The sequence below is a fragment of the Mya arenaria genome, chromosome 2 (genome assembly GCF_026914265.1).
Source record: "Mya arenaria isolate MELC-2E11 chromosome 2, ASM2691426v1".
Taxonomy (NCBI): Eukaryota; Metazoa; Mollusca; class Bivalvia; order Myida; family Myidae; genus Mya; species Mya arenaria.
The window spans coordinates 56,674,509-56,691,942 of record NC_069123.1 but is presented as its reverse complement, the minus strand read 5'-3'; positions in this window follow the sequence as shown (position 1 = coordinate 56,691,942).

The window sequence follows — 17,434 nt, the reverse complement described above, 5'->3', positions numbered from 1 at the left end:
CATATATGTTTTTTTAAAGGGACTCGCTCATGTTTTGGCACCAATGTTTTCCTGGTAATCTTTCTAAAAAACACATATATTTTAAATATTTTACCCTTTGAAACCCAAATTCCTGAAAATAAAAAATATGGTTTTAGGAGGGGAGCAATTCTACGCCAATAGGGTCAAGGAAAGTTAGAAAACTGAAAACAAAGACTCACACCCACAAGGTCTCGTACACAAACATAAGCATTACTTAAAATTTAAGCCTTTCGTTGAATCGCGTCACTAATGCTATTCAAAATTATGGACTTCAAAGCCAATATTTGAGCATTATATCAAGATTTGTTGAATGGTTCTTGTAGTCAGTATCTTATCACTGCTGATTTGCCACACTTGATTTCCTCATACAAAAACGTGCATTTTCAAAAACCTGAGTGATTCCCTTTAAGAAACTTTATTTTATATCACTGAAGATTTGTTTAAAATAAAAGCAGCTTCTTGATATGCTCAATGGAAATTGAAGAATTCCAAAGGTATAAAGCCAAATGCAGTCTTAGAAATACCATTAGCCTGACTCTTATATAATGAATTTATAAGATGATTGGAAATTTCTACAGGCCCATATACCATTTTAGCGGGGTTTTACCTTCAGACTAGTGGGAATTCCTAACACTGCATATAACAATACACATTCCATTTTATATTTTGACCATCCATGACATGCAATTGTTTTTTGTTTGTATCATTTACATTTTGAGGAGTATTTTTATATTTATATATACAAGGTATGTTACTATATGCAACTTCATGTTGTAGCTGTCATTTGTTATTCATGGAGGTTGCGTGTCTCAACTATTTTGTTTTTGAAGTGAGTAAAGCACATTTGAATCAAATAACATGCTGAAAAAGGAGAACAATTTAGATTTTGTTAAATTCAAAGAGATTTGATCTGGTTTGTTCGTAACCCTTGTTGAGGGCTCAGTTCCAGGGGGTAGTTACACCATATTCTTACAGCATTAACTTTTAAGAATGGTAAGTTATTCAAACAGGAGTAACTTACAAAATTTAGAAGTAATGCAGACATAAATCGGTGATGTCTTTACTACAATGAAGCCCTTGCTAAAACCTGAGCTAATTGTAATCTTTGCTGCTGACTGTATCATTTAATGAAAGTGGCTGTACTTGACAGAAAATCCAAATGATATAAGTGTTTCTAATAATTGGCAATTAAATAGTAAAGTATGTCAATTGAACGTACCAATAGTTTCAATTTCACATATTAAATTGATTATAAAAATGCCATTTTTATTAAATAGTTTAATAGAATTATACTCATTGAAAAACAAGTGAACATTTCTGGAAGCAAAGCTTTCACATATAAAAGTCATTCAAGAATGGCAAAATGTGCTCCTTGAAAAAGTCACTGTCCGCATAGATTCTTTCCACAGAAATTCCCATACATGTCCAAACTTGCCCTGTCCCTGAACCTGATAATAGTAATTGTGGGTCTTTTTCAGTGCCAATCTGAACCTAAAAGGCAATAGAATTCTGGGTCTATGGCACATTCTTCCAGAACATTTATTTTCCAGTTGTTTGATGATGGACACTTAACTTCTTAGCTTAAGCCATTATGGGTTTCACAATGTGTACAGTTCACAAATCCATCTGGACTGGCACTAAGATGAGCACTCTCATGGTTACATCCATACTTTGTGTATACAGTATCAAAATTCCTGTAGTGAAGCAGATCTTTTAGAACAGAATCCGGTTCTGTGTTTTTCTATTTGCAGATGCGACCAAAGTTTGATGCCATCAATCTCTCCTCTCTTGCTAGCTCACAAATCGGACTGGCCTTGGCTGATTTAAAAAAATCGTTTTGCTTTTGGTCTTTTAGGTTGACACTATCACTTAAAGTTAAAATTAATTTCATTCAGTTTGGAAAAGGATTGCGTCAGTTTTTACTTCAATGTTCTTCAGCCACCGGTCATTTGCACCCATGCGAAGAAGTTTGTCTTTAAACTTGTACACATCAACCTGGCTTCTGTTTATTGAATACTGGCACAGACAGCTTTTTATTTACAATTTGCCTGCCATGAATCACCTTTTGGAATGTAAGGTCCCGAGATTTTTCAAGTTGACCATCTTTCTTCTCCATGTAATGTCTGCGATGCCATACAGGAGGGCAGCAATGTAGTTGCAGCCTTCCCTGAAACTAGGGCTGTGTATCGTCACTCAACTCAAGATACGATATGTATCACGATACAGAGTACGTGATTCACGATATATTACGATACGCTTATATATATATATATATATATATATATATATATATATATAATTATCTTTATGTAGGACTTTAATGTTTGCCTATTTTGTAAACTGTTGAGCATATCTTTTCCAAAACTATATTTTTAATGTTTTTATTATTTTGCATTGGCGAAGATGCATGGTCATGTCTGTAGTGTTTCCATTATATTTTAATTTGGCCAGACACAATTTACAAATAACTAGTTTATTGTATTACTTTGCAAAACCAAAGTTCTCCCAAGCTTTGGACTTATATTTTGCCGGCGCATTTCTATAGGGTTTCTTTTTACTACTGGTAGTATTTCCTTCCGCCATTCTTGACTTTGCAGACGACTGAAAACTGTCAAAACAGCGAAAGCCACTTTTTGCATACAGCTAGTTCGCAGATTCAAGTTGTTTTCATATCTTTTGTAAGTCAAATTTAAAACAAAATTAAATTGCAAATTTTTTAATAATTTTATTTTCATTTTTCATTTTAGTTTGAAAAATATGTTTCGACAGTTAAAAATGAAAGTTAACAAATTGACCAGATTGTGCAAAGATGTTTGCAAAGTGTTTTAAGCATACAAATCTTAAGTCTAGGTAACGAATCTAACAATACGCGATACACACAATTTTTACTTTCACCTTCATATATGAACCAACAATGAAACAAGAGGCGGTAGCAGATTCCTTTTGATGGAGGAATCACGGTCAGGCTCAGAATCACTTCTAAATAGTTCACGGTCATGCATAACTAAGAGCACTGGAAGCAGCCACTGGAAACTGACACACTCACTGACACTAGTGACAGCTTCTTCTGAAAATTAAAACAAACTCGTGCATAATTTTCAACTTACTTTTGTTAACTTAGTTCTACACTTTAGATTGGGGTATAACACCTGAATATATTGTTAATTTAAAGAGATTAAAGATTAATTTTTCTAAAAACCACAGAATGATCAGTGTATATGACAGTTTTCAATTAAATAGCAATTTGTTTATTTTTCATAGCTATTCTCCTTACTTAAAATCAGCCCTTTAATATTAAGTAGGTCATATATACAGCCTATTAGGACTTTTCCCGACCTACTTATGCAAATTTTTCATTTGGTTTACCTTTGTTTTCTTCACATTTAAGCAAATGAAATAGGCTATATTTTTGGGTCGGGTTTTAGCAAGAACACTGATTACGCAATAATTTACCTCACACATGCGTGGTGGATGCTACTCTAGGGTAGCACCGTTTCTATAGGTAGAGTCGAGTTACCCGAAACTAAGAATATTTTTAGCCTCATCACCCCATAAATCCGCAGTTTTAGTGTCACACCTTAGGATAAAAATCACATAAAAATATTTTCTTCTATACTATCTCTAAATAATCTTAAATTTCATATTTGAACCTTCTTCAACTATGCCATCTTTAATAGCACTTATTTGTTGGTGTCACTTACACCACGGTAGCGGTTTTACTGGCTCATAGAAATCACAAATTCAAAAATAGAAATCATGTATTCGTTTTCACAACTCCCAAATGCCCTCCATGATCTGTGGCATGGATGCTCTTAATTATGTCATCCATCTTCCCTTTCTTTATCACTTTCAGGCTTTCTGATGAGGAAATTTTCTTGTAATACAACCCGTCATCAAAAATAAATGATATGCAGTTTAACATCAAAGACCTGTGTCGAAAGTTTCTCTTCTTGTTCTTGTCATTTTTCATGGAAACGGGATAATTCCTGTTCTTAACAAAGTCTACAATTTCTTCAAAAACTTTTTCATCTATGCTGCGAGGCAAAAATGCCAGTCTTTGCCTTACACAGACCTTTATTATACACACCTGTGTACGTAAGAAGTGTTTATAACTTGCTAACAACAGCTTTCGGTGTCGCCATTGTTTTCTTTGATGTCAAATGAGCAGCTTTTCTAAAGTAAATCGAAGGAACTATTTTCGGAAATGATGCAGTCTGCTGTAATGGTCGATCATACAACCCTCTTCACCTTGTTGGCTCTCCAGGAAAGAGGACAGCAATGTCCGTTCCCATCCATTAACCCCTGTATATAAGCACTTGTACTTCCAGTGACCTTGTTGAGGGATGCATCTGTAAAGACCAGCTTGTCTTAGGTCGGAACCCTAACCTACCAGGTATCTTCAATGACTGCTTTCTGGCTCTCGATGAAACAACTTCAAGTGAAAGTTTTGCGTGGTATCCTAATACCTTACACAAAGCAAGGAAAGCTTTCATATTGTTGTTGGATATACTATAGACGCTGTCAAGGTTTTATTTCTTTTCTATATTTGATTTTCAGCTCTCTGTGCCTTATCACGTTTTTCTTGCCATTGCTGGCACCTTTTTGTTTCTATCTGTTCCCTTCTCAACTTTCAAGCTTCCCCAGTGACTTCACATCTTGCCTTGCTTCTGACACTCTTTAATCAAGCTCTTTTTGGCACTTGCCCTCAAGCCAAGACAATGTCTTGTTGTGTACAAACATGATATTTGCCTCTATGATAATCTGCGTTGCATTTGGTTTTTCTCTCAACAACCTATCCATGTGTTTGAAGATGGATTCACTGAACTTGTTATGGTTTTGTACTTGAAATGGCAGTACTCTAACGATTTAGGGTATGATATAAGACAGACTGAGAGTACATCTTTCAAAGTCCTGCCATGATGTCTTCGAGAAATATTTCAGGAACCTGGCTTGGCCCTGACTGGTAGACCTCTGGATAAGGCTTTATGGGTGCTTCCTCGTTACTATTAAACTTAATGTCCCTTCAGCTGCAGGTCAGGCTGTGGCCCCAGTCATTCTCAGCCTTATGTTGTGCATGCATTCTTAATTTGCACAACTGTAATAAGCAGTCCCCAGATATGGCATCACAAACCATTCAAACCAGTTTTACAGTTACACTTGCCACCCTTAATTCTGCATGTACTTTTATTCAAAACAGCATGCAGTGAATAATGTCATGCCATTTGTCAACATTTCACTGTAACAAGTTCCTTCATGCTTGGTTTATTTCAACATTATAAAATTAGTTAATTTAACAATCATTTGAACATTATGTAAATAGTTATATTAGTTAATACAATCAATCTGCATTATTTATCTTTTATTAAAGCATCTTTCATATTGCACAGTGCCGCAATAATACAAAGGGTCCTGTTTGCACTTTTCAAAGATTTTATACCAAGTTAGGTGTTCTACATGTATATGTTCTGCAGCAATTTGTCAAGAATTATAAAGTCTTCTTCCAAAATTTGATCACATTTGGTGCTGTAGGACAAAGGGCTCTGACGTCAGTGTAGGTTTAAGTGATGCCCAGATATCACAAAGAAATAACATATAATACATGCCTTTAGCAAACTGATAGAAAGTGGCTTTAGTGCAACAAAAACAGTGAAAAGAACATTTGTTTATTCATAACAATTGAATTAAAACCTTTATCTTTTTATTTGTTAATACTAATTGTGAGCTAGGTAAACACAGTCTTGTATAATGCATTATTTATTCGTACGATTACCAGTTAGCCAAGATTTAACAACTTCAAGGTCATAACTTTAAGTGCTTGGCTGGAAGTAAGCAAGGCACTGCTATGATTGAATCCATACAACTTGAGTCAACTGTGCATTTATTTATTCATTTTTAGGATGTATTTGACCTTTGTCATTAATCAACACTACTTAAAAATTATTCCATGGTTATGCATTTATTTATTTATTTCAGGATGTATTTGACCTTTGTCATTAATCAACACTACTTAAAAATTATTCCATGGTTATGCATTTATTTATTTATTTCAGGATGTATTTGACCTTTGTCATTAATCAACACTAACTGTTAGTTTTCAATGTAATCTATCCATGGTTTGTTGTTAATTATTTTTTTCTTCAGCTAATACCATTTGACATTAAATTGCCATGTATCCAGCTCACAATTAGTCAGAATGACTAGATATATGTGATAAAAAGGCTAAAAAAAGCAATAATAATAATAAGTCAGAATGACTAGATAAACTGTGATCAACTGTAATGTGAATGATTGTTGAAGCCCTGCTTAAAGTGACTAAGTTGGAGTAGCAATGTGTGATCAGGTAGCCTATAATACAGATATCCGAAATATATACATGTATTGTATAACTAAGATAAGAACTTGCATATGGATTTTGCAATTTGTATTGCAAGTATAAATGTCAAATACAATAGTAACAATACTTATATTTGCATGACTGAACTTTGAACTTGGATATACAAGTATTGCGAAATATATATTTAATGTATAACTGAGATACATGTAAGAATTTGGATATGGATTTTACATTCTCCATTGCATGTATACATGTAAATCTCAGATAGAATACTTAATTTGTTATACATGTATTTGCATGACTGAACTTTGAACTTGGATATACACCCTTTCCAAGTGCATATGAAAGTCATAAGTTCCTCACTATGAAGGTTATTTACATGCAGGGTTTGTTATGAACTTATGTGAATACACACCAATACATAGTTTAGGAAGTTTCACTCCTATGTTTAGGAAGTACATTGTTCAACATAATATTACAATTTTTCAATCTTATATTAAGTTTCGTTTATACATGTACTTATATTTTCATATAGTATTTTAATAAACCAGATCACAATCTGCTACTTCAAGCCACAAGAACACACGTATTTCAACGTTACAAGAAAACAAAAACAAATGTACCCAAGTCCCACCCTCCCACAATCTCCAATGTGATTATTCATATCTCCGTAACAATGATGATTTTAACGCTAGATAACGAAATGAACGAAATGCCCACATGGACAATTCTTTCGGTGGATGTGAGTTATCACTGAATTCGCTACCAGAAAATGTCTGCCACAAGAACACACGTATTTCAAGTCGAATGTCTTCAAGCAATAACGAATCACACTCGAAGTGCGCATCTCGGTTAAGTCCAAGGTGTTAAATATTCCTTCAAATCGTGTCTGTTTCTCATAGGCGTCATCATCTTCACACTTCAATAGCAGCAAGTTGTTTAACAAAGGTACTGTCGTTTTTTTGTCCAGGCTTGCCCGTATTTCCACCAAGGTCATTGTCGACTTGTCAAAAAAACAAAAACAATTCATGAACGAGTATTTCCAACTAATAAATAAATAATAAAACATGGGAAAACACAGGATCAGGGAATATGACTCAGGTACTCACTTTTCTTTTTTTGCTAGTCCCACTTGTCCCACATGTCCCATAACAATGTTAAAACATCAAAGAGACTGAGAATTCAGGATTCAAAAGAAAACACAGGATCAGGGAATATTACTCAGGTACTCACTTTTCTTTTTTTGCTAGTCCCACTTGTCCCAGGTTGGTCGGCCTCCTCCTCGGCGTGCACCTCTGTGTGCGCCTGGAAACAACAAATTAACAATGTTAAAACATCAAAGAGACTGAGAATTCAGGATTCAAAAGAAAACACAGGATCAGGGAATATTACTCAGGTACTCACTTTTCTTTTTTTGCTAGTCCCTCTTGTCCCAGGTTGGTCGGCCTCCTCCTCGGCGTGCACCTCTGTGTGCGCCTCGTCGTCCTCCTCCTCGGCGTGCACCTCTGTGTGCGCCTGGAAACAACAAATTAACAATGTTAAAACATCAAAGAGACTGAGAATTCAGGATTCAAAAGAAAACACAGGATCAGGGAATATAACTCAGGTACTCACTCTTCTTTTTTTGCTAGTCCCTCTTGTCCCAGGTTGGTCGGCCTCCTCCTCGGCGTGCACCTCTGTGGGCGCCTCGTCGGCCTCCTCCTCGGCGTGCACCTCTGTGTGCGTCTGGAAACAACAAATTAACAATGTTAAAACATCAAAGAGACTGAGAATTCAGGATTCAAAAGAAAACACAGGATCAGGGTACATGTTGTCATTTAATATTAGGAAAATTCTTGGTTATTGCCCAGTCCATCATTTTGATATCTGACATTCAAATAAGAACTTCAACAGTAACATTTTGATTAGAGCTATTTTGTTTAGTTTCAATTGGATGTGATAACATGCCAACTACAATAAAGTTTAAAGTATTAAACTACTACCGGAACCAAAAGAGGACGTTCTCAACTAGGCATTGACCCAAACATACGTATGAAGTTTGGTCAAGATCGGATGATAAATGTGACCTGTAGAGTGAGAAAAAAGAATTCAAGATGGCCACCGTGGTGGCCATTTTGGGTGGTGGACCGGAACCAAAAGGGGACGTCTCATCTAGGCATTAACCCAAACATATATATGAAGTTTGGTCATGATTGGATAATAAATGTAACCTGTAGACTAAGACAAAGGAATTCAAGATGGCCACCGGGTGGCTATTTTGGGCAGTGGGCTGGAACCAAAATGGGCGTTCTCCTCTAGGTATTACCCCAAACATGTATATGAAGTTTGGTCATGATCGGATGATAAATGTGACCTGTAGGGTTGTCTGAAGCAAGTGTGGACAAACAGACACAGACATCCGTCAATGCCACAGCAATAGCTTACCTTGACTTCGATCGTCAGGTAAAGCTAAACTCAGAGATCATAAAACTTCTTATACTAGCTTCAAATGGTAAGGTGAAGCATAAGGAAAACGAAGTAGTCGAAGATTTTTTATTTTCTGGCTGTATACCAAGCTATATAGGATTCATAGGGTACATATATAAATTTTTACATGAAGATATTAAACATGGTTAATTCTGGTCTATTGAAAACCTTTACATCGTCTGAAACTTAAATATAATCATTTATTTTAAATTTTAAGTGTATTGCTTTAAGTATCCATTTTCGTGACTGATGGGACACATATTTCGTGACTGATGGGACATATTTGCATACGTATATCATGCTGATCTATACCTGAACAACATTCCTTTTACTTCCAAATTGTTTGTGCAAGTTATTAAGAATAAGGAAAGAGAACATTTGTAAATAAGAGGTAATATTCTTTCAGTGCCAGTAATTTCATAGCACTATTTGTGACTGATGGGACACTGGGTTGTATGATAAGCTGATGAGATTTTTTATGACGTTTTACATAATTTTGTATCCCAGATGAATAATTTACTTTCATCTATCACTCATTTATGTACTAATAACATATCACAATATTTGAATACTTTCACTCAAATCATAATTTGTCTTGGCTGAAAACTACTGTGATAAATAGGGTACTTCTGAGTACTAAAATAGAAATTACATAAATGGCAATAACTCATATCTGACTACATCAATTTTCTAAATTTAAAAAGCCCCTGAAAATTAGAGATTCATTTTTTAAAAAGAAATTTATCGCCAGCAGATTAATGAAAAATGAAAAAAATTGATAAAAATGTAACTTTTAAGTGGAAATAGCCATCAAAGAGACTGATAATTCAGGATTTAAAAGAAAACACAGTATCAGGGAAAATGACTCAAACAAAACTAACTTTTGCAGCTTGAAAACTTCGCTGAAATTGTCCTTTCTTTTTGTTCTTCGGGGGCTTCAAGTCCTTGTATTCCAACAAATCCTTTACATTGACCCAAGTAGGTGCTTCAATTTTATTTTTGCCGTTGAAGAAACAGACCTTCACTTTTTTCTTTTCGGTAATAGGCTCACTGAAACAAGAAACATCACTATGTTTCATGGCTTAATATTATATATCTGAGTACAGTGAAGTCACTCTGGCATCACTTAAACCTACACTGACCTCAGAGCCCTTTGTCCTACAGCACCATATGATATCTGGGTACAGTGCTTGGACCAGTTTAGGATCAGGACCAGTTTGTATGTTGTTGCCAGTTCTGTAGATACATTCACCTTGTTCAGCTTTCGCTTTAGCTGAATGGCTTTTGGCATACCGATTCTATTCACACGAAGTGTCCCACAAGCGTATGTATTGAGCATAAAATAAAACAAGACGTAAATTTACATTGTGACAATTGTTTGCATTTAATGCAAATAATAGGCCTTTATTATTTGACTTAAAAATTCTGGTTAAGGTTTTGCGTGCAAGCACACATAGGTTAATATCTCAGCAACTACTTGAAGTATTGCATTGAGACTTAATACAATGGTACTCAACCATCCAACCTACTTAATTAACCAAGTTAGATAACTCTAGTTTGCATTCAATGCAAATAATTGCCCTTTATTATTCGACTAAGAAGTTCTGATAAAGGTTTTGCGTGTAAGCACACATAGGTTAATATCACAGCAACTACTTGATTTATTGCATTGAGACTTTATACAATGGTACTCAACCATCCAACCTACTTAATTAATCAAGTAAGATAACTCTTGTTTGCATTAAATTCAAATAATGGCCCCTTGTTTTATTCAACATAGAATTTTTGGTTAAAATTTTGCATGTGAACACTTTTAAGTCAAAACCTCAGCCAATACATCATGTATTGCGTTGAAACTTTACACACAGGCTCCCAACCATTTAACCTTTTTATCGAATCAAGTAAGATAACTCTATCTTTCATATTACATAATTTTTGCCCCTTTATTATGCGACTTAAAGATTCTGTTTAAGGTTTTGCATGTTAGCACACATAGGATAATATATCAGCAACAACTGGATGTATTGCATTGAGTCTTGATACAATGGTAACCACCCAACTTAATTGAATAACCAAGTTAGATAACTGTATTTTCCAAATAATGGCCCTTTATTATTAGATTTAGAAATTCTGGTTAAAATTTTGCATGTAACCACATTTATGTTAATATCTCAGCACATCACGTATTGCATTGAAATCTAATCTAACAGTGATCCATGTTTCGCCAAAACTTTTCAATCCTTACACTGAAAAGCGGCGGAATAGTCAAGCGCGCTGACTCTGTGACAGCTCTTGTTTCTTGAACAAATCGCTTGAGACTGTCTCACATTTTGTGAGCACAGCCTTTTCTAACAACTGCAACTTGGTTGGATTTAGGGCATGTTTAATGGGGCTGTCACACCATGACGTTCTGGTCAGCCTTCTCTTTGAGCAGTGGTTGACAGCACAGTGGAAAATCCAAATTTGTCTTTTATCCATGTCTCCCTCTCCGTCAATTATTGCTAGCCATCCCCACTCTTCTTCTTGTCCAACCTGGTAGATATTATAAGCATACAGTAAGAATATGGTAAGTATATGGTAGGTATATGGTAAGTATATAAATTCCATTAATATTAAAGTCAGGGCAATTACTTGAAGCATTTTCCAAAATTTAAACGTAAATACTTGCCTTGTGAACATGTCCCTGAGGGACTTGAACCAGGTGCACAAGTGGTCCACGCTGATCTGCAGTTCTATGGCCTTGGCCTCGAGTATCCGTTGCCTCTTCACCTTGTGCCTGTAATCTGTTTTCTGTGAGTTCCACAGCAGATCGTTTACGTGGAAAAACTCCACCAGACTATCCTCAACCGCCCGGTCCAGGATCCTGCAATCCTTTCTCTGCTTCTTCCCTCTCTTTGCTATGGTCGGACCGTCCTCATTGGGGTTTTCAGGATGTTTAGGGTCTTCAGGGGGTGTCACATGGTGCGTTACTTCTTGGATGTGCTCTTCCTCCTGATGTTCTTTTTCGTCCGAAGACATTGCTAGTGAAAGAGGCTTTGCATTCTTCTTACTTGCAGCGCTAGTAGCAGAAGCCCCCATCCCACCTTTTTTTAGCTCACCAGAGCATGAAGTGCTCAAGGTGAGCTATTGTGATTGGTCTTTGTCAGGCGTCCATTCGTCAGTCTGTCTGTCAGTCAGTCAGTCAGTCCGTCTGTAAACAATTGCTTAAAAAACTTCTCCTCTGAAATTACTAGGCCAAATTCAATGTAACTTCACAGGAAGCTTCCTTGGGTGACCATCTACAAAAATACAAGGTTCAGAATTGATCAACAAAAACAACAAAATGGCCAAAATGTTAAAATCTTATAGTTATGTAAAGTTTACTCTTGAAGCAAAGGCAGCAAGTCTTGCTATATGGTCTCCCTTTTTGTTGGAGATTCCCCTACTTTCTATTTTTAGTAACAAGGGAATAGATTTTAAATTTTATTAAGTCTTCAACATAGTCACTTAACGGTAATTATTGTTCATTTTTTTGGTTCATAGATTCAAATAATTATTATACACTTTATTCTTTAGAATAAATTTCATTTTTACTTAATAATAAATTTAATAATCAGACTTTTCCATTGAACTTCATGTAGATTATTCTAAGCTACAATCTTATCTTCTGTGTGGATAGTGAATGAGCCTTTATGGATTTAAAGAAAAAAATGATTTTGAACATGTGAAGGAAGGTGATATTGACATAGATGGAAGAAGCAATGATATTAGTGGAAGGTGCTGAATGTGTTCTGATATTTTATTATTAGAGCTTACGGCAGTTTATTGAATTTATTGGATGGTGCACTGTGTGTTGTTTGTGTATCTATACTAAAAGTTATTTCAGTGTGCAAGCAATTTAACATAGTTTTGTCAGTGTGCAGGCAATTGAAGGTAGTCCTGTGTGTGTGTGCAGGCAATTGAACAAAGTCCTGTCAGTGTGCAGGCAACTGAAAAAAGTCCTGTCAGTGTGCAGATATCTGTACCAAGTGCTGTCAGTGTGCAGTCAATCATCAAGTCCTGTCTATGTGCAGGCAACTGAACGAAATCCTGTCAGTATGCAGTCAATCACCAAGTCCTGTCAGTGTGCAGGAAACTGTGACAAGTCCTGTCAGTGTGCAGGCAACTGTGACAAGTCCTGTCATTGATTATCCAGGCAACATGTTTGATCAGTATGTTTTTTAATATTCTTTGAGAACAAATATCAAGCTATATTGATTACAAAGGTTAAACTCTTTTACTCAGGTGAGCCATTTAGGGCCAGTATGGCCCTCTTATTTACTATTACAACACTATAGTAACATGGGAGGAAAAAGTGGTAGGTCCACTATGCAAGTTTAAAAGTCATGTTATTCTACGAAAAAAATCCCTTTTTTTGACTGTTTTCAGTATTTTAAAATTTGTTTCACATCCTGTGTCATAATGTCAGGTTTAAATAGATTTCTAATTTTTGTTCCAGATGTTTGCATGTCGCTTGGGTGTATTTCTTTAGTCCTTGCAGTTAAAAATAGTCTGCATTTAAATTGATCACATTTCATTTATTGTAGTCTGTTCTTGAACCGAATCTGTCTCTTGCGTTTTGCATAGCAATAGGAAAACACTTAACAGCTTGACCATTATTTATAAACTTTCTTGTACAACCACTGACATAGTAGAAAGTTTAAGCAGATCATTAGTATCAACTGCCTTCTCCTGTTGAGCATCAACTCAGTGGACTTAACTCTTTGCACGCTAAGCACCTATTCATATATTATGTGATAGTACACTAAGTAATTATAAGAAGAATGCTGAATCATTACATGTAATTGTATTGTACCAGAAATAGTAGTAAATAAACTCACATGCATTTTTCATTCTAGATGTACACAATATACATGGAATAAAAATCATACAACATTTTTGTCAAAATTCGACTCATCATTTTTGGGTCAAAACCCTGTTTTTGTGAAGTTTGACCACAAATTTTGAGAATTTATCAAATCTTATGGGATATATGCCCAAAACAATGAATAATTGGTCACAGAACACTATGTAGTGTCAGTCTGCTTATTATTATTCTCCTAGCTCCTAAGTAATAGAACACACAACTTTGTTATTTTGAAGAGTATGAAAGCGTTCAAAACATGGGTATTGGCACATCAGAATTTCACACTGAGCACAGATATAAGAAGTTTGATGCCTCGTCTTTTCGGACCTGTCCATGCAAACTTTATAACCATGATTTGACTTTTTTCCCCCTGGGTTTTCTTCTGATTGATTTTAGGAAAATGTCTTTCAGTAAGATGAGATTGAGGGTTTGTCACGGGCCATTTGAATAGACAATCTGGTCTTTCATAACCCTCAAGAAGGTCGGATATGATTTCTCTGTCTTGACCTGTTTTTCAGGATTGAGTTCCTTATACACAACCTTAGCATGGGCAACTGACACTTCTAGCAGATTCCATATCAGTAGTTTTTTCCACCATTTGAGCATCCTGTGGAGTAACACACAATAGACCGTTTGCAACAGAGGGCGATTTTTACCATGACACCGTCATGACGGCCATCTTGGAGGTATTCCCCATATTACGCAATGATGACTCACATAGTTTCACAAGCTCAACCACTAGGTCAAGGGTCACGGCTGTCGAACAAGGAAGTGGATAAATCAAAACAAGTGAAAATATTGTACAGAGACACTCTAGAGCCAGTTGTAAGTGCAGTCCAGATAAGGACTTAAGGACAGTAACACAGGAATCTGTATATTGGCTATTACCAACTTCACTGAAAGGTGTAAGTTATTATAAAGTACGAAACATTGACTTCAGTGCTGCCAAGACTTTGAAGAAGTGATTCAATACTAACTGTGATTATGTCAGTACTGCACCTCTACTGCCATCTGCCATAAAACTAAAATGTAACACTCCAGCACTTTTTTTCAAATTTACCTTCAACAGGTAGGAAACCCACTCTACTGTCAATTTGGAAGGAACATTCAAATGCATATGTACCAGAGACTGTGGCTACAAAGTACCCTATAATGATTACTAACCTTCGAGTAAATAAATGCTATTTCACTCAACTTTGCAGAACTTTTAAAAAGGTGCAATGACATAAACATTGAAGTGTCTGAAGAAGAAGTGAGCAATGTTGAAAAGGCTACCAAAAAACAATCCGAGGAGAATCTTTGGTATGATTTCAGGGCAGGTAGAATCACAGCTTCAAAAATAGAAAATGCATGTCACACTGACCCGTCAAACCCATCACAGAGCCTGATCAAGGAGATTTGCTATTTTTAAAGAAACAAATTCTCAAACTTGGCCACAAGGTGGGGTCTTTCGAAGGAAACAGTAGCCCGCTCAACACTGTTGAACATACTTATTGGTGCACATGAAAATGTAGAGCTTGAAGACAGTGGCTTGTGTATTTCAACTGATTGCCCCCATGTAGCAGCATCCCCTGATGGAATTATCACATGTAACTGCTTATGAAGCTGTGTTGAGGTCAAGTGTCCATATTCATATAACTGACTCGCACAAATTTACTAATGCGCAGCACACCTGAGCAATTTTGTCAATAGTTGGAGTATTGTCAGCATCTTTCGTCATCAACATGTCAATCGGTAATGTTCCATTTAAGATGGTGCAATTTTGTCGCACCAGTCCAATAACACGCTCCACATTAATGCGTACATTTGCTATTTTGCGTGTTGTTTCCACGTCCAATGGAGAGAGCTGGTTTTTTCCTTTTGTAAATGCAGGGATTTTTACTTCAGCACACATTGCCCCTACACTGGATTGAATGTCAAATCCGCAGTCAGCAAGAATTAAATCACTAGGAATAATTTTGGTCAAAAACCCTCAATTTTCCGTGATGTGCTTATCACTAGTTCTGCCACCCCATGAATTGGAAATAAAAGACACTACTCCCTGTGGTGTTATTCCCAAGAGAAATTTGACAGTATTGTGATGTTTGTATGATGATCACGTCCCTGCCCTAGTTTTTAGACTAAAGGGTATTTCTATGAAAACTTCAAAACAGTCTATAATAACAGCACACTCAGTTCCAAAATGCTTTCTAAACTGCAAAGGCATTGTTTTTCTGAGTTCTTCACGCTCTGGCCACATCACAAAAGGCTTCATTCTAATGAACATGACATCAATGTCCTCTGTAATCGTTCGAGGGATTGTGGACACAGAAGCGTGCATCTGTTAACCCAAATGCATCATTGACAAGTTTAGTCGAAGTCTAGCAAGCGTCATTGTTAAGCATTCAAATTTACCAAGTGTCAGCAAAATCTGGAAACATGAAAGCCCTGTGAAAAATTTCACTTTCTCATCATTTCCCTCAAAAGCAGATACATTGATTAAGTATTGAGAAGGGTGTAGAAGTCTTAAGCTTCTGTTAAAAGTAGCTGTATTAGTTCACATATCTTTCAACTCACTTTCCATGGCATCAAAAGCAGAGCTGTCAATGTTTGTTTGTACACTTTTTTCTACATTTGGTGAGTCTTCCACTACTTCCATTTGGTCCAATTCATCTTGAAACAGTAGTAATGTTCTGGCTGCTTTTGTTTTCATAACATGTCGGTCCTTGCGATGTTTGTACCTGTCAGTGGCCATCTCAGGAGTCGTTGACAGCCTTGTACCCATGTTGACTGTAGGTACCCAATCTTGATGGTCCTTCTGGTAAAGGTCAGCCCTTGTTTCTGCAAGTACACAAGGGTGTTTCTGAGCATATTTTCATTTCACATAAATGCACTTAACAAGACCACATGGTAGATTATATAGAAACTAGCAACACCTGTTTATTGCCTAAAAGAAAAAGAAATGACTGGTCATTAACAAAACAAACTGACAGGAGTAATGTGAAAAAGTGGGTGGGGCATATGGCAGTACAGTATAAGTTAGGTAACTGTTTTAACATACAGTATGTGTAAAAATTATTTTCTATATGAATTTTAGTTGTTTCGGTCTATAAGATGTCTGTTGGTCAGATAGGTCTACCCCATCCATGTATTCTGTGTAAAGTTGTACAGCCTTTGGATGGTCATTACTTCTCTGACAAAGTTATCATGGAAACATGACCTTACACATTTTGTATACATACTTCCATTGTGCAAAGTGGTTAGGACATGCACAATTCTTTTGTCACACCATGTAACAAACTGGTTTCGGTCATCTCAGGGAAGATAAGGTGGCTCGCCTTTATCTGGTTTTGCTGTTTTGATCTGAAATTAGATAAAAACTAATGAAATTTATGATATTTTCTTTGGAATAACTTATCTAGGCAAGATAACATCACTAACTAATTATAAATTGTCTTTTTTTATAATCAAAATAATGCAAATATTTGAAAATAAGCCTACTTTCAGTTTTGAAGGGAATAGTTTTCGGAGGGTACTATTTCAGACAAAATTACAAAGAGGCATTTTTTCAATTCATATATCATAAAGTTTTATCATTTATATGCAACCTAACTTAATGAATAATGTTCAGGGCATATGAAATAAATTTATATGTACTAACAGCAGCAGGAACTCCTGTTCTGTTGGCCCGTAGAGTCCCACAAGCACCAGTCTGGTTCTCAACTAGCTTGTGAATGTGCATGGTCAAA